Consider the following 24,043-nt stretch of genomic DNA (forward strand, 5'->3'; position numbering starts at 1 on the left):
GTCCACCCCCAGAAGAGGCCTACAGTGATGACAGCAGCTCTGGACGCCTGGATCTGGATGACCAAACTGGCCCATCAGGAATCTCAGGACAGTCGGTAACCCTGGCACAGTCCCATACCACCACAGAGCCTCCCCCCCTCAGGAAACACCTGCACAGTACCCACCCAGCAGGCCTATACCTCTGTCCCCAGGACACGTCAATCAGCAGTGTGTCCACCACTACAGGGACCCAAGGCCACCCCACAAACACATGACGATCAAGGACCTGGGGTCAGTCGCAGTGGGCATACGGTTCAGGGGACAGAGGCACAGGACAACAGGGAAGCTGGGAGGACTGCTGTGCAATAGGGGGGGGAGTACAGGCCCAGGGAACCGACTCTCCAGGAGGCACTCACCAACATCCTGGGAGCATCCCACCATTCCCAGGAGACGATGGGCCAGATACTGGACAAGTTGCAAGAGACCCAGCGGCTGCAGGAGGGACAGTACCTCGGGATCATGGAGGACTTGAAGGACATCAAGACCACCCTGGTCACCATTGCAGGGGTGCTGGCAGACATGGCCAACACCATGAGGGAGGCAGTGGCACACCACCGGGCCCCTGACACTAGTCACACTGATAAATCATCCCTCCACCTCTGCTGCCGCTAGTGGACAGGAGTCCCCGCCACAGGAACAACAGGTCACTAACACCCCACCCCCTGCAGAAGGAGAACCACCCCGCAAATGGTCCCTGCGATCCAAGTAGAAGCCAGAGACTATTGCCAAGACCCCTGCCAGGAAATAAGACTCTCCTGATTGTCACCCTTGTGTCCAACTCTGTCACCCTGTCCACCTTGAACTGCCATTGCTCCCCTTCCTATGCCCCATTGGACAATGCACCTGTGATACAAATAGACTAGACTCTATCCTGGACATTCCTGCACCATCACCACAGCCCATTGCACATCCCCCTCTACTTAATAGCACTTAAATAAACACCATTTGAATAAATACAAGTATTGAGTCTGTCAAATGATTGAACTACGTATTCGTTTAACATGCTTAAAACACTACAATACAACTGTACAGTAATGTATACATAGGAATGACTCTTAGTTGGGTACAGTCAACACACCAGGAGCAATAGTGGAGCACAAATATCTGAAAATAGAGATGCCAAAGGGTACAGTAAGTAGCCATAGAAGTAGGAACATCAGCCTGCCAGTGACAATGTCAAACACAAAACTGTAAATGTAAAGTGAAATTACAGTCTCTTACCTGTGTGTCATTGGAAGTATTGTCGTTTTATTGCACTTCTGTTGTCCTCATCCTCATCCCCTGCCTCCTCACCTTCACTGTACAGAGGGTCCACTGCTGCCACACGCCCATCTCCAGCCTCATCCTCCTGCAGAAAAGGCACCTGGCGACGTAAGGCAAGGTTCTGCAACATACAGCATGCCATGATGATCTGGCATACCTTCTTGGGTGAGTAGTTCAGAGACCCACCTGTTAGATGGAGGCAACGAAACCTGGCCTTCAGGTGGCCGAATGTGCTTTCTATTATTCTTCTTGTTCGCCTATGTGCCTCATTGTAACGTTCCTCTGCTCTTGCCCTGGGATTCCTCACAGGGGTCAGTAGCCATGAGAGGTTGGGGTAACCTGAGTCACCTGCAAAAATCAAGGGACAACTGTTATACACACACTAACACTTAGGGCCCACACCATACCCATACACCAACACCAACTGGGTGGGAGCCAGGGCTCACCTATTAGCCACACCCGGTGCCTCTGGAGTTGAGCCATCACATATGGGATGCTTCTATTCCTCAGGATAAAGGCATCATGCACAGACCCAGGATACTTTGCATTGACATGGGAGATGTATGGTCCGCCAGGCATACTATCTGCACATTCATTGAGTGAAAGCCATTTCGATTTCTGAACACCTGTTCATTTCTCCGGGGGGGGGGGGGGGGTACGAATGCAATATGTGTACCACCTATTGCCCTAATAATGTTGGGGATATGTTCTATTGCATAGAAATCAGCTTTCACTGTGGCCAAATCCTCTACCTGGGGGAAAACTATGTAGCTGTGCATGTGTTTAATCAGAGCAGACAACACTCTGGTCAGCACTATTGAGAACATTGGCTGAGACATTCATGCTGCCAAGCCCACTGTCACTTGGAAGCAGCCACGTGCCAGGAAATGGAGCACTGAGAGCTCTTGCACAAGAGGTGGGATCCCGGTGGGCTGACAGGTAGCAGATATCAGGTCAGGCTCCAATTGAGCACACAGCTCTGTGATTGTGGCCCTGTCCAGTCTATAGGTGAGGATAATGTGCCTGTCCTCCATTGTTGCCAAGTCCACCAGGGGCCTGTACACAGGGGATATCTCCATCTCCTATTCATCCGCACCGGTTGCAATTTAGGGGGCAAACGGTGAGCAGCTGGTCAGTATTTCATATTTCCAAACACTACACTGCATTGCATGTTGTGACTGTAACAGTATATTGTTAGATAGGCCAAAATGGTGCCTATGTGTACTGTGACGATGTTAGGTGCCATGTCCTGCCCGCCCCCGAAATGGCATCCGCCTGTCATATATGGAGGGACATGTGGATATTAGGTAATTCTGCTGACGTTGTGTGCCGTTGCGGGAGGTGGTCGAGAACCGCCGTGCAACTCCTCATTTGATACTATTGGGCCCTATGGGTTACAGTGGCCAATGGTGATGTACGGCGGTTGTGATGGAACGCACTGCCATGGATGTGACTGCAATTTTCTATCTGTTCACTCACTTGCTACCTGACCTTCAACAAGAGAGGACCTACACTCCAAGTACTGCTGTGACCAGTGTCTGGAACCGACCATAGCTCAGGTCACTGGGGAAATGGCCCCTGCCATCACCGCTACGGAGTTGGAGAGACTGGTGGATGGAGTCCTACCCAGCTAAGGAACGCTGCATGGGCCTCCAGACCAACAGGTGAGTACACTGTGAGCACAATGCATGGGGCATGAATGCATGGAGTGCTGTGTGTGAAGGCCTCATGTGGGGGGGTTGGTGGATGGGCCCTGGGCAGAGTGCAGCATGTATGGTGGGAAATGTCTTGCGCATAAGGGGATGTGAGGGCTATGGTGGGCCATGAGTGTAACAGGAAGGACGGTCTGACTGATCCCTTTTCCTATGTGTATTTCTCTGCAGGTCAGCACCCTTCAAAAAAGGGAATATGGTGTGCCATCGCCAAGGATGTGCCGACCCTGGGGGTCTATGGCAGGTGGAGCACCCACTGTCAGAAATGGTGGGAGGACCTGAGACGCTGGGCACGGAAGATGGCGGAGGCCCAGCTGGGGATGGCCTCCCAACGAGGAAGGGGTGCTCATTGAACCCTGACCCCCTGATGGCCCGCATACTGGCGGTGGCCTATCCGGTGCTGGATGGGCGCTTGGGGGCATCACAGCAGCCACAAGGGGGTGAGTACAGTGCCCCAATATACTACTTGCGCGTGGTGGGGTGGCATCTGGGTGGGGATGTGGTCCTGTGGGTGCCCCTAGGCCAGGACGGACATTGCAGGGTAGGGCCTGTGTTGGGCTGCTTCTGATGTCATCCTCCTCCAACCAAGCTAGTACACATCCACTGCTGGGCAGGTGTCTTTGGATCTCAGGTATGCTGCAATTGGCATTAGGTATCCCTGTCCATGGGCTGATGTCTAGCATTGTGACTGTTACTGCATTGCCTAGTGCGTAGGGCTGTTCCCCGTGTGCGTGTGTGCTGTGTACGCCAACGTGGGGTTGTTGGCGCCATTGACCAAGGGTATCCTTTGTCTCTCCCCTCCCTTTTCGTTTTGTCACCCTGTCCTTATGTGCATTAGCATCATCTGGCGGAGGAGCAGAAGCACTGGCAACGGGGGGAGCTGCATCCCACAGGGCCCAGGAGGTTGAATCCACTGATGGTGAGGGCACCAGTAGGACAGAGGTCGAGAGGAGCACCGCGGCGAAGACAGGAGGGGACAGTTCTGACAGTGATACCTCCTCTGATGGAAGCTGCTTGGTGGTGGTGGACACCTCTGTACCCACTCCAACTACAGGTACCAGCATCCCAGCACCGGCCTCCCAGCAGCCCCTCAGCATGTTTCCCCTGCCCACTCACCCAGGAGGGTGGGCATCTCCTTTGCCCCAGTTACCTCAGGCCCTGCCCCAATTAGCCCTGCTGCCCTGAGTGAGGAGGCTATTGACCTCCTGCGATCCATCTCTGTTGGGCAGTCAACCATTGTGAATGCCATTGAGGGGCTGGCAGCCCATTTGAAACAAACAAATGCATTCCTGGAGGGCATTCACTCTGGCATGGCAGCCCAACAGAGATCAATCCAGGCTCTGGCCTCCTCCCTGATGGCAGTCATTGTCCCTGTTTATAGCCTCCCCCCTCCAACTTCCTCTACCCAATCCCATTCCCCTCAACCCCAGACTATCCCAAGCACACAGGCAGACCAGCATGCAACCAGGACAACACACAGGAGTGGTTCAGGCAAACACAAGCACCACACATCATCCCACAGGCACTCACACAAACACCATCCAGATGCAGACCTACCAACATCCACTGCCTCCACTGTGTCCCCCTCCTCCTCCTCCTCCTCGTCCACCTCCCTCCAGGTAGAGTCTGCACTCACACCTGCATGCACTACATCCTCATCCACTACCACCATCACGCCTATTACTACACACCCCTTACTGGCAGTCACCACCTCACTTCCATGCACACATCCCCTGTATCCTCTCCCCCTGTGTCTGTGCCCCCCCTCCCAAAGTACACAAATGCAAGCACTCAGACACCAAACAGCCATACACCTCACAACAGCATCCAGCCCATGCACCTGCACCCAAAATCAGCAGACACCTCCTGCAACCAATTCCTCTTCTTCCTCCACTCCCAAACCTTCACCCTCTTCCCACCCCAATGTCCCTAAGAAGCTTTTCCTCTCTACCGTTGACCTCTTCCCTACCACTCTCCCCCCACCATCCTTCTGTAGGGCCAGGATGGTCAGAACCCAGGCGAGCACCTCAGCCATCCAGTCCACGGCCACATTAGTGTTGACAGCTACTGCAGGTGGGAGAGGATCCCCGGCACCCGGCAACACTGACAGGGTGTCTGCACCAGGTGTATCAAGGAAGGCCAAGGAGGCACCACCAGCTGCAGGAAGGAAGGAAGGGCAAGTAGGCACCACCAGCAGCATCTAGGAAGGGCAAGGAGGCACCACCAGCTGCAGGAGGGAAGGGCAAGGGACAATCCCTGGCTGCTGACAGGAAGGGCAAGGGGCCTGCACCAGCAGGCAGGATGGACAGGAGGCCAGTTGCGGGGACTCATTCTGAGCCCCCACCACCACTCATGGTGGTTCAGCCATCTGAGGCTGCAGGGAAAGGGCTGGAGCCTCCCCCCACCACTGCCGCTAGCACCGCCACCGGCAGCAACCCCATTGGGCAGCCATCCGAGGCTGCAGTGGAAGGGCTGGTGCCTCCCACCACCACTGCCAGCACCAGCACCACTGCCAGCAGCAGCAGCCCCAGTGACCAGCCATCCGAGGCTGCAGTGGATGGGATTGAGCCTCCCCCCACCACTGCCAGCACCGCCACTAGCACCACTGCCAGCAGCAGCAGCAGCCCCAGTGGGCAGCCATCCGAGGCTGCAGGGGTTGGGCTGGAGCCTCCCGCCACCACTGCCAGCACTGCCACCAGCACCACTGCCAGCACCACTGCCAGAGGCAGCAGTCCCAGTGGGCAGCCGTTCGAGGCTGCAGGGGATGGCTGGAGCCTCCCCCCACCACTGCCAGCACCGACAACAGCACCACTGCCAGCAGCAGCAGCCCCACTGGGCAGCCATCCGAGGCTGCAGGGGATGGGCTGAGCCTCCCCCACCACTGCCAGCCTCGACACAAGCACCACTGCCAGAAGCAGCATCCCCAGTGGGCAGGGTTGAGGCTGCAGGGATGGGCTGGAGCCTCCTCCCCCCACTGCTAGCACCAACACCAGCCCCATCACTGCCACCACTGAGCAGCCGTCACCGCCGGCAGACAGTGTGCAGTCCTGCCTCCATGGACTGTTGTGCATCCTGGCCCCTGCAAATCCTGTGGGTCTGACACCCAGGTGAGAGACTGTGACCTTGCACTCCCCAAGATCTGCATCACAGGGCACAATGCCCCCCTCCAGAACCAGTGGAAGAAGCCATCCACTCACCCATCCTTCCCAGGATGAAGCACACTGGGCACAAGGCCCCCTCCAGAACCAGTGGAAGAAGCCATCCACTCACCCCATCCTTCCCAATATGAAGCACACTGGGCACAAGGCCCCCTCCAGAACCAGTGGAGAAGCAATCCACTTGAAAGACTGTGACCTTGCACTCCCTAAAACCAAGCAGTGGGCAAACCACCCACTAGAGAGATTGTGGCATTGCACTCCCCAGGACCAAGCAGTGGGCAAACCACCCACTTGAGAGACTGTTGCCTTGCACTCCCCAGGACCAAGCAGGGGCAAACTACCCACTAGAGAGACTGTGGCCTTGCACTCCCCAGGACCAAGCAGTGGGCAAACCACCCACTTGAGAAACTGTGGCCTTGCACTACCAAGGACAGCGCACAGGGCATGTAGCCCCCTCCAGGACCAGTGGTGTTGTACCATCTTCCAGCTGAGGTGCCCCCCATTCCCCGTCCCCCTGAGGTGCCTGTTTATTTTCGACCTGATGCCCCTGCAGTGTTCTATCCATATTGTTGCAGGAGTGAGGTGGGGCCTTGGCCTTTGTGATGTGGCCCTGTGGCCCACGGACATTGAGGACTAGCCAGTGTCCCTACATTTGCAAATATGTATATACAGTGGTATTTCAAGTTTACTGCTACACATCAATGCAGCAAGCCCGTGGTCCTGGGTAAAGCAGACCAGAAATACTTCTGGCATACTAATTGTGCTGCCGTACAGTCTTCTGATGCAAAACCATATAAATGAGCAACAACCTTGTGGGAATCTACACCACTCCCTGGTAAGTTCTGTCGGCAGATATAAACTTTTGCTTTTTCTCTTGTTCTTATGGAGTGGATGGCGTTTGTAAGCCTTGATTATGGTGTTTATTTAATTTAAGAAAATTGTATCAGTGGATGAACCCAGGAGGTACACTCTTGTTTTGCGGAATTACTGCTTACATTGCCGTAAATGTTCATTGAGCTGAGTTATCTATGGGTAATAATTTTTAATTAATTTAGTCAACTTTTTCTAACCTCTCATGTTGTAGTCTGCAAGGGGCAATCCATAGGTCCCAAGAAACTCACGTTGGTTGCATATTATCCTTTGATCTAAAGGTCTCCTTCTGCCTCTAATTACATCTGTTTTCCGATTTCAGAGCAAGGCTCGTGATCTTGCTAGCCATTTTGTGTTGGGGTGTTTATATACCGTTCCCAACCCTCAAGCCTCTGCTTGGATTACTGTTTTCAGGCAGAGAGTATCTCAGTGCAGTGTTCCCAAGCAGCTGAAACAACTTAGCAGTCTTATTTTGCCTCGTGTCCCTTTTCCAGCTTCTGGATCCATCAGTCGTCCTCTTCGGAGTGTTGTACAGCTCCTGCTTCAGCACGTAAAAGGCAAAACAAAGATTGTTTTAAGTGCATCCATCATGACAACAATTTACAAAAAAGGTCCTACCACTGTACCATTTTACTACTGAAAGACTTGGTATATTGTTAAACAATTTGACCACAGGATTTGATGATCCGAACTGTGTTGTCAATCTCACTTGGTATCTGATAGTTTATCTGAACAACATTTTGGGCAACATAGAAAGAAGTCACTTCTTTATATTTGGTACACAGTTTATTAGTGTGAGTGACACCTAAGATATTGCTTTGAGTTCTGTTGCTATATTGTTTTACTTAATATATTGCCATTATCTATGTCATTTTTCCCTCTCTGTGTGCATAACAGTACAGATAAAGCCCAGAGGTGAAAAGCCTCATGTCTAAGTCTGTTCCAAGGCTATTCAATCTTTCTATCTCCCTCACAATCAGATCCCAGAACCGCTTCCCCTATGCGGAAACCAATAACACGTATCAATTCTTATTTGCATGGTAAGGTTTCACCAAAAGGCGATTGGGAAGGCTATCTTCGTTGCTGCAGAACTTGGATGTTTAGGTGAGTGTATCTTGACACCACCAATACTCTCAAATTAGTTCCATGGACTCCATAGGGATATCAGATATTATTTGTCAAATTACTTTTTTATATTTTGTTAACGTTTTCTGCCACGGAGATTAGCCCTAACAGCAATGGTCATCATTTTATACACATTTAGTGCATTTGTGTACCTGAAGTTGTGAGCATTTATGTCATAAGCCTCATTGCATCATATAGCAGTACGAAGAGACCTCTGGGTTTTGAAAAAGAACATTTAATGTTTCAGTAAATTGTATTAATGGTATTAGATCACAGTTTACCAATTAGATGGGAAATTGTGTTATTGTTTGGTGTTATGTATATTGCGTTCAGCAGAACAATACGTATAATATTTTACATTCATTTATTTTTGATTGCCTCCCCAATGGGAAGACCTTGTTCATGATACTGTTTTCTGTCAAGAAAGTGCTAAATGATACGTCTGCCACCTATTAAAACAGCACTGGCAAGTTGACCCTTCAAGACGCTGTGATGTGCCCTGAAACCATGGTACCTAAGACAAAACCAAAGCCCATGTCTCTAAGTGCAACCGTAAGTGAAGTCACAGCTGGGACCAGAAAACTGACATTTCTTAAGCAATCTTCCTAGCAAACATAACAGGAGCAACAGTCTTCTAGACTTAATCCTTCTGGAACAGGATTAGAACAAGAAGTTGGACTTTCTACAGAGCACAATCTTGTGCTTGCTACAAAGCAGGATGTTGATCCTACTCTTTTTTGATATACATAATCTTTATCATCTCCTCCTCCAAAAAATGATGGTGAATTCTCTATCTTCCCATAGCCGCCTTTCAGATGAAGGTGACATAGATGGACATCTATTAGTCCTGTGGCCTTAGGCTAGTCTTCCACCAAACATTTTGCCTACTTACCTCCAGTTTTTACTAGATTTCATTTTTGTTGGCCTTAGGACACTGTGCACTTTATCACTACTAACCAGTACTAAAGTACTTGAGCTCACTCCCCTAAACATAGTTTGATTGGCATATACGTAATTAGCATATTTAATGTACTTATACATCCCTTGTAAAGTGATACACCATATACCCAGGGCCTGTACGTTAAATGCTACCAGTGGGCCTGCATCTCTTATTGTGCCACCCACCTATGTAGCAATCTAAAACATGTACCAGGCATAACATTGCAACCTGAATGCAGTACTTCACTGACATAATGACATGCCAAGCCTTAAAATCCCCTTTATTACATATTGGTTTTCCCTAAGGTAGGTCCTAGGTAGCCCATAGGTCAGAGCTCTGAGTAATCAAAAGGCTGGACATGTACTTTGAAGTTTCACATGTCCTGGTATTGAAAACCCCCTAAATTTGTTTTCTACTACTGTGAGGTCTACCCCTCCTACAGGATACAATTGGGGCTTCCTTGATGCATACAATAAGCTGCAATTCCTAATTGGGAAAAGGTAGATATATTATGTTGGAACCTATGAAATTGTAGTGATAAACTCTCTTTAATGGCAAGGTTACATTTTTCATTACAATTTTGAAAATGCCTAGCATTTTATTGCCCTTAGCCCTTTTGTGCCTGTAGCCTGCCCTGGGTGACATGACTGGGTGTAACTGACAGACTTTGTGAATTCCTCTGAGACAGTCACACAGTAGAGGGATTATGTGTGGCCGAATGGATCATCTTCTGACAGGAATGGGGGGGGGAGCAGAGTTTAGCACAGCCCCACTTACACCTGAATAGCATCTGCTCTCCCTTCACACAAAGGGCATACCAACCCTGAATTGTCAATGCAGCCAGCTTGGAGCCATCACAGAGAAGTCAGACAATTCTATGCACTAAAAACAATCTTTCCAGAAGCTTCTCTCACCTTCCAAAAGAAGGGCACCGATGTGTAAAAATAGGACCTTCACACCTGCTCTTTAGTTTACTACTGGACCTGTGGAAGGACTCTCAGACGACTGCCCTCTGCTGTGACCTGTTGTGTGCTCTGACTGACTGCTGCTGTAGCTGGAAAGAATGCTTTGCTAGCTGGATCCTGCCTTGAACTCCCAGGCCAGCCCTGCACTTGATCTCTGCATCTTCATCTGTACCTAAGACTATCAAAAGTGACTCAAGGGTAAATGTGCTGGCCTCCTGTTCAGAACCACAGAAACATAAAAGGCTCCCACCATCTTAAACCCACACCTGGACCCAGCCCGAGTGAGTCCTGAACCCGCAATTGGTGTCCCACCAGTCCTGGACCCTTGGTTGTGGTGCTAAAGGTTCCCAGATGGTCAAATTCTAAAACTGAGGACTTAAGGCAAAATTTGGCTCAAAAGTGGTCTGAGAACCAGGAGGAAAAGACCAGGACTAACCTACTTGCCTATATGCACAAGGTGTATCGCTGGTCAAATTAGCTTCACAGCTTCTCCTGCTACCTTCTTCTCTGCTGTAGCAAATCTGTTTCAGCAGTCCTTCACCAAATGGGTATTTGACCTCATGCAACTGCCTTCTGTTCAACCCATTGGAGTTTTTCAACTTCCATTTTAGAGACCAAGGAGGTCATTACAACATTGGTGGTAAAAGGCGCTTACCGCAGTGCAGAAGACCGCTAATACACCGCCGCGGCTGCGGCACTCCGCCACAGCTATTATGACACACATCTTGGAATCCGCCGAAATTCAGACACCCACACAACACCGCCACACCAAAGGTCAGTGATAAACTGGCAGAAACAAATCCTCCACGCCAACAGAAACACGCCCATGATATTACGACCCTCGAATCCACGCGGCGGTCTTTCAACCGCGGTATTCCATTGGCGGTACACACCGCCGCGCTCAAAATACACAAACATCTCCAAAACACCGCCACATTGGACAATTCCAAATACACACACCTGACACACATACAAACAACACACCCACACACCCAATACAATATAAAACACACACCCACAAACCCCTACGACCAAAAATTAGAGACAAAGGCGACAGAGAGAGAGCACAGAATAGACAAACCCACTACACAGAGGCACACAACACCATGACCCACACAACATCCACGCACAAAACACCCCACACCACTACACTCACCACAACCATCACCACATACACCACCCCACACATCACCCACACCACCCCATGTCACGCCAAAGACACCCCCGCTTCTCCGAGGAGGAGCTCAGGGTCATGGTGGAGGAAATCGTCCGGGTAGAGCCACAGCTATTTGGCTCACAGGTACAGCACACATCAATAGCCAGGAAGATGGAGTTATGGCGCAGAATAGTGGACAGGGTCAACGCAGTGGGACAGAATCCAAAAAATAGGGAGGACATCAGGAAGAGGTGGAACGACCTACGGGGGAAGGTGCGTTCAATGGTCTCCAGGCACAACATCGCGGTACAGCGGACTGGTGGCAGACCCCCACCAGCTCCCCCACAACTAACAACATGGGAGGAGCAAGTCTTGACCATCTTGCATCCTGAGGGCCTCGCAGGAGTCGGTGGAGGATGGGACACTGGTAAGTCAATTCTTAACTATCATATCCCCCACCCTACCTGCATGCTATCACACACCCCCTCCCTCACCCCCGCCCCTATCACTACAACTCCTCACTAATGTACCCTTGACACAAACCACCCATCCCAACACCAAGCCCTGCATGATACAACTAAGCATGGACACCCCTCACTAAAGCATGCCCACTGCACATACCCAGTACACCCCCCCAACCATCACCACACAACCCCACACACAGGAATGCTTGCACTGGGGTACACAAACACCCACCCATTGCACACCATTACACACACACATGCAATAATCTAGTTCTTATGCCCCTGCAGGAACCCGAAGGACCGTCACCACACCAGAGGGTCCAGACAACACCACTCCACCCCCAGAAGAGGCCCACAGTGACGAGAGCAGCTCTGCCCTACTGGATCCTGATGACCAGCCCGGACCATCGTGGGCATCGGGACAGTCGGTTCCCCTTGCACAGGCACATCCCAACACCGACCTTCCACCCTCTGGTAACACCAGCACAGCACCCACCCAGCGGGCCCAAACCTCCCTACCCAGGGCAGGTCAATCAGCGGTGTGTCCACCACTACAGGGCACCCAGGGTAACCCAGCACCCCAACAACAACAGGGACCTGGGGGCAGTGGTAGTGGGCACACAGTCCAGGGGACGGAGGCACAGGAACACAGGGGAACTGGGAGGGCTGCTGTGCGACAGGGGGCGGACAGGCCAAGGGAACCCACTCTCCACGAGGCCCTATCCTTCATCATGGTAGCATACCACCACTCCCAGGAGACGATGGCGACGGTCCTGGACAAGTTGCAGGAGACCCTGTGCCTGCAGGACGAACTGTATTTGGGGTTCAGGGAGGAGCTCAGGACCATCAGCTCCGCCCTGGGCACCATCGTAGGGGTGCTGAAGGACATACAGCAGACCTTGAGGGACACCGTGGCACTCCAAGGGGCCCCTGACACTAGCCAGGAAGATGAACTGCCCACCACCTCCGCCGGTGCTAGTGGACAGGACGCCCCGCCACAGGACCACCACACCAGCACCCCACCCCCTGCAGACGGACAACCACCACGCAAGCGGTCCCTGAGATCCAGGAACAGGACAGAGCAAGATGGCAAGACCCCCGCCAGGAAATGAGACCACCCTGATTGTCCTCCCACTGTCCCACTTTGTTACCCTGTCCACATTGGAACTGCCCCAGCTCCACTTCCTATGCCCAGATGGGCAGTGCACCTGTGAGACTAATAGACTGGACTCTGCCATGGACATTCCTCCGCCATCACCCATCCTCATTTTACAACCCCCTCCCATTTCTGAGCACTTCAATAAACACCCTTGAAACACAAAACAATCTGGAGTCAGTCTGTGATTTAGTAAAAATGTATTATCAATGACAGTGTCGTAATGGGTTTACCATTGTAAAGCTAACATACCTATGTCACACATCACAAGCCCTTGAAGGATGCAAGCAGTTGACACGTAGGTAACCACACCTGTGAAACCGTAATGGAAGGGTACAACTCAGTTACCAAATAGTGATTTAAATCGAGAAACAAGATAGAGGTAGACGTGTGAAAGTTAATGTAATGCTAAAAATGAAAATGTTCTCACCCGTGTCTCACTGGAAATATTGCTGTATGACTGACTCCCTGTTGTCGTTGTCTTCTTCCTCAGCTTCATCCTCATCACTGTTCACAGGATCCACAGACTCCACAGCTGCTACAACACCGTCATCGGGATCATCCTCCTGCAGAAAAGGCACCTGGCGTCGCAACGCCAAATTATGGAGCAGGCGATGATGATGTCGCACACCTTCTTCGGTGAGTAGAATAGGGATCCACCTGTCATGTGGAGGCACCTGAACCTGGCCTTCAGGAGGCCGAAGGTGCGTTCAATCACCCTCCTAGTCTGCCCATGGGCCTCATTGTAGCGTTCCTCTGCCCTGATCCTGGGATTCCTCACTGGGGTCAATAGTCAGGACAGGTTGGGATAACCAGAGTCCCCCAATAGCCATACACGGTGCCTCTGGAGTTGACCCATCATATCAGGGATGCTGCTATTCCGCAGGATGTAGGCGTCATGCACGGAGCCAGGGAACATAGCATTTACTTGGGAGATGTACTGGTCTGCCAAACAGACCATCTGTACATTCATGGAATGATAACTCTTCCGGTTCCTGTACACCTGTTCACTCCTGTGGGGGGGGGGGGGACCAGAGCTACATGGGTCTCATCAATAGCACCTATGACGTTGGGGATATGTCCAAGGGCATAGAAGTCACCTTTCACTGTAGGCAAATCCTCCACCTGAGGGAAAATGATGTATCTCCTTACGTGTTTCAGCAGGGCAGACAACACTCTGGACAACGCGTTGGAAAACATAGGCTGGGACATCCCTGATGCCATGCCCACAGTTGTCTGAAAAGACCCACTAGCAAGGAAATGGAGCACTGACAGCACCTGCACGTCAGGTGGGATTCCAGTCGGATGGCGGATTGGTGACATCAGGTCTGGCTCCAACTGTGTACATAGTTCCTGGATTGTGGCACGGTCAAACCGGTAGGTTACGATGACATGTCTCTCTTCCATTGTCAACAGGTCCACCAGCGGTCGGTACACCGGAAGATTCCGCCATCTTCTCATATGTCCCAGCTGATGGTGCCTACAAAGGACAACAGCGAAGAACCAGTCATTATTCCTCCAGGTATGTACCCACAGTTACACACAAGACTACACCACTCACAAAACCCTTCCTGTATGTGTGTTGAGTGTAGGCCTAGCTATGTATGACGCAGTAGTAAATGAAGCCATGTGGGCCCCTGAAATGGTGGCTGCCTGACCTCTAAAGTGGGACAATGGGATTGTGGGGTAACTGCGCTGGCGTTGCACACCGTCATGGTAGGCGGTCGTAGACCGCGGCGCAATGCTGCATTGGTTAACATTGGACCCTATGGGTCCCAGGAGCCAATGAACAGGTGCACTGGCGGTGATGATGCGCACCGCCGCGGACGTCACCGCCATTTTCTATCTGTTCAATCACTAGATACCTGACCTTCGACAGGAGAGGACCTACACTGCAAGTGCTGCTGTGACCTCGGTTTGGAAGCAACAATGGCTGTTTCGTCTGGGGAAAGGGCCCCTGCCTTCACTGCATAGTAGTTGGAGAAACTGGTAGATGGGGTCCTCCCCCAGTACACGCTACTCCACGGTCCTCCAGACCAACAGGTTAGTACACAGGGAGCACGTTGTATGGGCTAGGCCTGGGTGGAGAGGGCTGGTTGGAAGGGGGCAGAGTTCATAGAACATTAATGCATGTGAATGAATGGGCCAAATGGCCAGAGTAGGGAGGGGGCCACTCACAACGACAGTGCAGTTGGTAATGACTGTTCCTCTTCCCTTGTGCATGTCATGTAGGTCAGCGCCCACCAGAAGAGGGACATCTGGCGTGCAATCGCCAAGGAGGTCCGGACCCTGGGGGCCCACCAGAGACGGGGCACCCACTGCCGCTGCAGCAAGAAGACGGCGGAGGCTCAGCTGGGGATGGCCTCCCAACGTGGGAGGGGTGCCCGTCGCACCATGACCCCCCTTATGTTCCGGATCCTGGCGGTGGCCTACCCGGAGTTGGATGGGCGCTTGAGGGCATCACAGCAGACACAAGGGGGTGAGTACACTCTCATTCTGCGGACGTTGCGTGCAGTGGAGGTGTCTGGGTGGGGGAGGTGGGCTGTGGGTGTCCCTAGGCCAGGGCGAGTTAGGTAGGCATGGCCCCTCCGTAATGTAGGAAATGTGGCACTCTACCCCACCTCAGCAGAGTGCCAAGTTGAGGTATAGTTGCCCCTGTGGCATCCATGTGCGCAGATGTCCACCATTGCCATATAGGTCATATCCCAGAAATTGCATGTGCAGAGGGCAGGAGCACGGCGTAATGCAGGGGGCTGCTGCGTTTGTCTTGTCCACCAACGGTAGCAGTATGCCATGCACTAAAACTCTCTTTCTTCTGTCTCCCCCCCTTTTTCTGCTCTCCCTGTCCTTTTGTACATCAGTATCAACAGGCGGAGGTACAGTGGCACCGGAGCACGAGGGAGCTGCATCCCACATGGCCATGGAGGGCCACACCTCGGACTCTGAATGCACCAGTGGGACGAAGGGCGAGGGGAGCTTCACGTCGGCCATCGGATCACCAAGCAGCGACACTGACTCGTTCGACGATGTGGGCTCCCTTGTGGTGGCGGCACCATCTGTGCCCCCCACCTCAACAGGTACAGCTGCCACCTCCCCTACCAGCCCCGCCCTCCCAGCAGCCCCTCAGCGTTCGCCCCGTGCCCACTCACCCAGGAAGGTGGGCATCACCTTTGCCCCAGGCACCTCAGGCCCTGCCCCAGTCACCCCTGCTGCCCTCAGTGAGGAGGCCATTGACCTCCTCAGGTCACTCACTGTTGGGCAGTCTACCATTGTGAATGTCATCCAGGGTGTAGAACAAGAGTTGCAACACGGCAATGCATTCCTGGAGGGCATTCATTCTGGTCAGGCTGTCCTTCAGCGAACCCTGCAATCTCTGGCCTCAGCACTGATGGGAGCCATTGTCCCTGTGTCCAGCCTCCCCCCTCCAACTTCCTCCACCCAGACCCAATCTCCTGTACCCCAGCCCATCCCAAGCACACCTACAGAGCAGCATGCACACAAGTCAACACACACAAGTAGCTCAAGCAAACATAGGCACCACACATACCACAGGCACTCACGCAAGCCTCACCCACATACAGACACACCAACATCCACTGCCTCCACTGTGACCCCCTCCTCCTCTTCTCCCTCCTCCCTCCCAGTCTCGTCTACACACACACCTGCATGCACCACATCTACAGGCACCATGAATCGCACCAGGACACCCAGCACCACAAACCGCTCACCTGCACTCACCACCTCCACTGCCATTTACATGTCCCCTGTGTCCTCTCCCAGTGTGTCTGTGACGCCCCCTCCCAAAGTACACAAACGCCGGCAATCTCTCACCCAACATCCATCCACCTCACTACAGCCTCCAGTACCTGCACCTGCACCTAAAACAGCTAAAGTGACACCTCCGACAACCACCTCCTCTTCCTCCACTCCCAGACCCCCTCCAGCTACCCATCCCAGTGTTCGTCAGAAACTGTCCCTCTGTAAAGTTGACCTTTTTGCCCCCACCCCCCTCCAATTCATCACTCCCGTCGTAGCGCCTCAGCCAAAAAGCCTCCAATACCAGTGGTGCCTGTTCAAGGTTTGTGGAGTGCACCGGCCACCAGGGCAGGCAGTAGGACCCGGAGCCAAGGCACTGGCAGCCCACCCCCTGTAAAGGCTCTAAAATTGGAGAGTGGACGACGGGACCATGTTAAGACTCCTGGTGGGAAAACAACTGACATGGGTTCCAAGGGGATTGGAGAGTCAGCTGTGACTCCACCAAAGGTGGGGAAGGGCCAGAGGAAGTCTGCCCAGCCTGTTGTGAGTGTCACGGCGGAGAAGTGCGCCATCATTTCTGGCGGTCGAGACACAACCACCAGCACCGTCGTCACTGGTCCAAAGACCACCGCCAGAGTCACAGCCCAGGAGAGCCCAAGTATTGTCAATGGTCAGGAGACCACCGCCAGAGTTCCAGCCTAGGAGGGCACAAGTATCGTCACTGGTCCAGAGGCCACCGCCAGAGTCACAGCCCAGGAGGGCCCAAGAATCGTCACTGGTCAGAAGACCACCGCCACCGCCGGAGTCATTGCCCAGGAGGGCACAAGTATCGTCAGTGGTCCAGAGACCACCGCCAGAGTCACAGCCCAGGAGGGCCCAAGTATCGTCACTGGTCCAGAGACCACCGCCAGAGTCACAGCCCAGGAGGGCCCAAGTATCGTCACTGGTCAGGGGACCACAGCTGGAGTCAGTGCCCAGGAGGGCCCAAGTATCATCACTGGTCAGGAGACCCCCCGCCAGAGTCAGTGCCCTGGAGGGCCCCGGCTGCCACAGCCCCGCTGGGCAATGATGAAACGTCATGCCACACACCAATGTCCTTATCAGAACCGCCATGTCAAAGCACCGCTGAACAGGGCAAAGACCGCCATGGCAAAGCACCGCTGAACAGGGCAAAGACCGCCATGTCAAAGCACCGCTGAACAGTCCTGAACTGCCATGGCAAAGCACCGCTGAACAGGGCAAAGACCGACATGGCAAAGCACCGCTGAACAGGGCAAAGACCGCCATGGCAAAGCACTGCTGAACAGTCCTGAACCGCCATGGCAAAGCACCGCTGAACAGGGCAAAGACCGCCATGGCAAAGCACCGCTGAACAGGGCAAAGACCGCCATGTCAAAGCACCGCTGAACAGTCCTGAACCGCCATGGCAAAGCACCGCTGAACAGGGCAAAGACCGCCATGGCAAAGCACCGCTGAACAGGGCAAAGACCGCCATGGCAAAGCACCGCTGAACAGTCCTGAACCGCCATGGCATAGCACCGCTGAACAGGGCAAAGACCGCCATGGCAAAGCACCGCTGAACAGTCCTGAACCGCCATGTCAAATCACCGCTGAACAGGCCAAAGACCGCCATGTCAAAGCACCGCTGAACAGGGCAAAGACCGCCATGGCAAAGCACCGCTGAACAGGGCAAAGACCGCCATGGCAAAGCACCGCTGAACAGGGCAAGCACCGGGTAGGAATGAATGGACCGCCACATCAGGCATCCTTATCCCATGTGCAGCTGGGACAGTGACAGGACACGACCTTTCACGGGGAGACTCATCCAGTCTGGGCACCAGTCCCCCCCTGTACCAGTAGAGACCTGCATCAACTTGAGAGACTGTGGCTTTGCACTCCCCAGGATGGCACAGTGGGCAAACCACCCACTGTAGAGACTTGAGAGACTGTGGCTTTGCACTCCCCAGGATGGCATAAATGGTCATGGATCTGGCTTCGTAGTCATCCGGCTGAGGTGCCCCCCCTTCCCTTCCCCCTGAGGTGCCTGTAGTATTTCTATCTGATGCCCCGGCAGTGTTCTCCCCGATTGTGGTCAGGTATCGTTTGTGGGCCTCGCCCATGCATTTTTGGACTGATGGTGCACGGACATTGTTATGTACATATCTGCACTACTTCTCGTATTGATTATAATTATGACTGATTTTCAAATATATATCTATATTTTTGTATGACATGTATATTGGCACATTACATTGTTTGACCGATTTTCGCTTTGTGTTTTCATTCTTCCGGGGGGATTGTGGGTTGTTACTGTGATTTTTTGTGAATGCATTGGTGTGTATGTTGTAATATGCGGGGGTGGGGGTGTTTGGTGGGTGTCCCCCTAACTTTTGCCTCCCCTCTCCCCCATGTCGTAGGTGCAGTACTCACTGTTGTCTTCGGCGCCTACGTAGCTGTTGGTCATAGAGGAGCAGAACCACAAGGGCAGGGAGTATTTGGAGTCCCGGCTCCATGGAGTCCTCGTGGGATATGTTCAGGTGAGCGTTTTCCCATAGCAAAAGCTGTTTCCGCCGTGTTTTTATCCACGGTGAATCTGCCCCGGAAAAGGTGGGGGATTGGCGGGTTGTAATACTGTAACACATACGCATACGTACATTGTCTCCCGCCTGTCTGTTGGCGGTGACCGCCGCGCTGCTTGCCTGTACCGCCGTGGCGGGCGAAGTGTTAAAGTGGCTGTCTTTGTTGGCGGTTTCCGCCAGGGTCATAATTCCCTTTTTTTGTCCGCCGGCCTGTCTGCGGTATTTCTGCAGCTTTAACACCGTCCGCCAGGGTTGTAATGACCAGCAGAGTCTGAATGAAGAAATATTTACTGCTTCTTTGACCGAATTCCATCCAATGACGAAGCTCACTCCTCTGGCGCGTTATGCAGCCTTGCCCAGTGGAACTTTGCCTTCTGATACATTTTTCTTCAATATTTTTCTAAGTCTGAAGGTAAGCTCTGACCGGGCCAATCCACTTCTTGTATCCGAACCATGCTCCATCACATTCAGCTTTAACTTTCGACTTTGATCCAGTCTCTGATGACTAGATGTCTGTGCTTGGTGCTTTGAGATTTTGGGGGCTATTTTGAACCTTAAACTTCAACAATTCATAACTCAAGTTCAACTGATTGGATTTTTGACGTTTTTGTGTCAAAAAAGTTATTAAAATGTATTACATTTTTCTAAATTGGTTTCAGATTTTTCTGGTGTTGTTTTTTTACTTTATTACTGTTTCTATAGACAATGTAAAATAACCCTTCCTCTGTGACCTGCCATATTTCTGTTACTTAGGAGAAAAAACTATTTTCAATGGGTTTGGCTGGACTACCCAAGTGACTGAAACATTTTTCTTTTTGCAAAGATTGCTCACTCAAGTACCTATTCTCAAGCACCAGGACATCATCCATAAATGTATAGTAGCGACTGATGGCTCCAATTCAGCTGCTGGGACTGTTTTGCTTCAATATAAAGATGATCATCTTAAGCTGACACCATTAAGCTAAAGGTGAAAGCTCAGTTCACTATCACTTTCGTTGGCATTCGGGCATAGCCTGTCATCCTGAACACCTACGTTGGTGGGATAATCTCCCTTTTCCAATGATATCACTCACTAATTGGTCACTTGTCAGTGATTACTGCAGAAGGGCAGGCCACAGCCATGGATCCATCCATTGGACCCAGGAAGGGAGGCACCCTGGCATGAGCAAAACAATGATTAGGGTTAGTGAAACTATGCAAGCCAGTGTATGCTGCATTGATTGCTTGGTTATGGTTTTAACATAGTTGCCATGTAATTAGCAGATTTCACCCAAAAATGATGCCTATAGCTCAAAATAATGCCACCAGAATGTATGCCACATAATTTGCATTGCCCTGTTAAATAATGTTGCCCTCTATTTCTGCATACTTTCTGCGTAAGGCCTACTCACACAACAACCACAGTCCTTATCAGAGGGATCTACAAATAGTCCCTAAATTATTATGTGCAAAACCCTCTGGGCTTGGCGCAAACACAGTCAGCCTTATCTTAAGTGTAAAATATTTAAACAGAAAACAAACAGTAATAACGTAAGAAAAACCAACTTAGAAAACTGGAGTAAATAAATAAAATTTCACAGAAACAACAAAAATCAAATCAGTAGATCAAGAGATATTAAAGAAATATTAATGTTAACGTTTTTGATTGAAAATAGTACCTAAAAGCAGAAAGAGCCCTTTGTGGTCATCTGGTCATGCTAGACCTGGAAAAATTCATAAGTTCAGGCCGACCACAATGGAGGAAAGGTAGGCTGCAGCAACCAGGTTAATACTGCTGAAAAGCTACCTTCAAAGAGTGGCATGAAAGTTCTGTTCCTGTTTGAGGAGGCCGCCAGGAGCAGGCTGAGTGTAGTAGGAGTAGGAGGTCCGGTGTCATGGATGGTCATTGCAGTAGCATGAAAAGCCTGTAAAGGATCATGGACTGTTATTGCTGTAGCTTCTTACTGGCGCTCATCTGATGCTGTAGCTGCTGTCCCCCAAAGTCCAGATCTCTTATTGCTGGTCATTGCTGACATTTGCTGTTAATGTGAAGAGCAGGTCTCACCGGAGCTTCAACTCATTATGGGATCATTATAGGCAGCAGAGTGTTGGTGTTAATGGCTACAAGGGTATGTAAAACTTAAAACAACATGTCCTACTTTTTAAACTCCATGTACATCACCATAGGAGCTTCTACGGTTTACTACAGGGTGACGTTTAAGCACTAAAATGAATGTTTTAGATCTATCAAAATGTTTATTTTGCCAGGTCAAAATAGCAATTTAAAAGTGCTTTACAGGCCCTGGGTACAATTTGTACCGCTTATTAGGGGCTACAAAAAAATTAAATGTGCTAATTAGGTGTAGCCCATTTTTACCATGTTTTAGGGAGAATGCACAAGAGGTTTAACACTGGTTAGCAGTGATTAAGTACATAGGCCCTCATTACAAGGCTAGCGGTCATCAGACCGCCAGCCTTGCCATGGCACATCATCACAAGTTGTGGGGTTTGGCAGATGCCAAACCTCCACAATGCTGCCTGGCCTGCCGGTGTGGTCTCACCGCCGCGGTTGCAGTGAGAACCTCCAACCTGGTGGCAGGCCTCAGCCTGCCGGCCAGATTAATAGCATGCAGACAGGCACCCGGCAACAGGAATCTCAATTCCTGTCACCGGCACACGCACTCCTACCCCTCCACACACTTACAAACACCCCGCCCCACCCCTTCACACATGCATGCATTCACATACACACCCCTCAGCATACAGACACCCCAATGCACTCACATACATGCAGACACGCACCCCCATTCACTCGCATACATGCAGACACACACCCCATTCACGTGCACATATACAAACATTCACATCCAATCACATGTATGCACACAATCACCACACCCCCCCCTCCACATACTCGCACTTGCACATGCAGACATACACACACAGACACACCCCCTTCACCGCATATATGCACACACAAACACCCCCCAACCATACACATCCAATTACACACACCCGCACTCACACATACGCACCCCCGTCATCTGCACACAGACACACCTACTCACTCGCTCACAAACACGCACTTATACACCCCCATTCAAAAACTCACACGTACACACCACACACATGCACTGAACACTCCCCACCCCTCCTCCCTTTCGGACTTCTCCATCGAGGAGGTCGTCTGGGAGGGAATGGGTCCTGGAAGTCTTGCATCGCCAGCACCACCACGCCAGCAAGACTCCGCCAAGCTGTGCTACGGCTCGTAATGTGGCGGGCAGAGTCTTGCTGGCAATGCAACCTTCTCTTCGAAGTCGGACTCCAGCCCATAAATGGACAGAAGTTCTCCAATGACTCCTAATATGGCAGTCAGCAGACCACCAGCACTGGCGGTCTATTGGCAACAGTGGTCTTTCAAAAAGGCCCCAGAAGTCAAAATAAAGGCCACAGTCTCCAAAAGCGAACACAAACAAATTCGGCAAAACATGAGGGATGAAGGCAAAATATCTGGCGCTAACCTGCAGAGAAGGTCAAACCCAGCACGCATCCTAATAGCTAATCATGCAGTAGGGTACAACATTGAAATGGAGTGGTTATGGTAACAGAAACCATGAGGCTGAAGGATGAACAACTTGTGAAGTTCGCCATTATCCTGAGATGGTAGTATAGGACCATTTTATTTGTTACCTGTCATATATTGTTTAGATCACATGTTTATGTTTATGTCGAGATAGTTAGTTTGAAAAGGCTGATTTCATCACCGTCCAGCTAACAATCATTTTGGAATTAGAATGTTTATGTGTAGGTTATAAGAATAAACTGGATCCTAAATTCTAGTAATCAGATCAATTTCTGCTCAGACACTTATTCTTTCTACCTTCCAACTTTTCCAGTGGAGGATTGGAATATCCAATCTTTGTTCATCCACTTCCATCTGGAGATTCCTATCTAATACAATAATCGTGGTTTTAAGGTGGCAGACGAACATGGCAGTTTCTCTCTGCACTTGTCTGATTTTGATCATTTTGGTTACATTTTATTTCTTAACTGTTTCCCTTTCTCTAAATCAATTTGTGAATTTCTTTCTGTTTTATTCTAGACTTTTAAATAAGGGGGTACTATTCCAACATATACTTCTCTATGGAATTCCTTGCGCCTTGTGCCATAGCTACCACTGATCAAAGTTTCATTGAGGCTTGTGTAGAGATCAAACTGTGGCGTGATTCTTAGATTGGTAGGTGGTTCCACCCTAAATTAATAACCAACTTTCTGACAGTAACTATGATCCAGTACAGCAAGATGACTGTGAGACTACATGTTCAGTCCATCAAGACATGCACAGGATGAAATGCACATTCTTTGAGAAACAGATAATGCTGTACCAAAAGGACTGCATAGTTATGTTCTACACTGCAGGTCAGTATATGAAAAATAATTATGTCCTTTACATGGTGCAAACATATATATAAAAAAAATACACCTGTAAGGCCAAATTCTATACCTTTAAAATAGTCTACAGGATAATCTTGTCTGGCCATGATCTATACAACTGCAAAATAATTTGAACCCCAATTGCATATTCAATAGCGTAAATGTTAATTTTCACAAATCTTCCTTCACCTTATTCTGGCTCATTATATCAGTACACGACCTGCAGGATTCAGAACATCAGGGGGTTATCTAGCATTATACCTTCTTCTTCTGTAAAGTGGAACTCCATACAATATCCAGGTACTAAAGGCATTACCACCAGTGATGGTTCTTCAAGCACTTGTGACATTGTTTGTTGTTCTAGTCATACCACCTCGTTCTCACTTCCTGGTTAATTGTGTGCAAGTCTGAATTGAATAAAAGACACAAGGCAGTGAGATTGTAATG

Source organism: Pleurodeles waltl, chromosome 1_2, assembly GCF_031143425.1.
Source record: "Pleurodeles waltl isolate 20211129_DDA chromosome 1_2, aPleWal1.hap1.20221129, whole genome shotgun sequence".
Taxonomy (NCBI): domain Eukaryota; kingdom Metazoa; phylum Chordata; class Amphibia; order Caudata; family Salamandridae; genus Pleurodeles; species Pleurodeles waltl.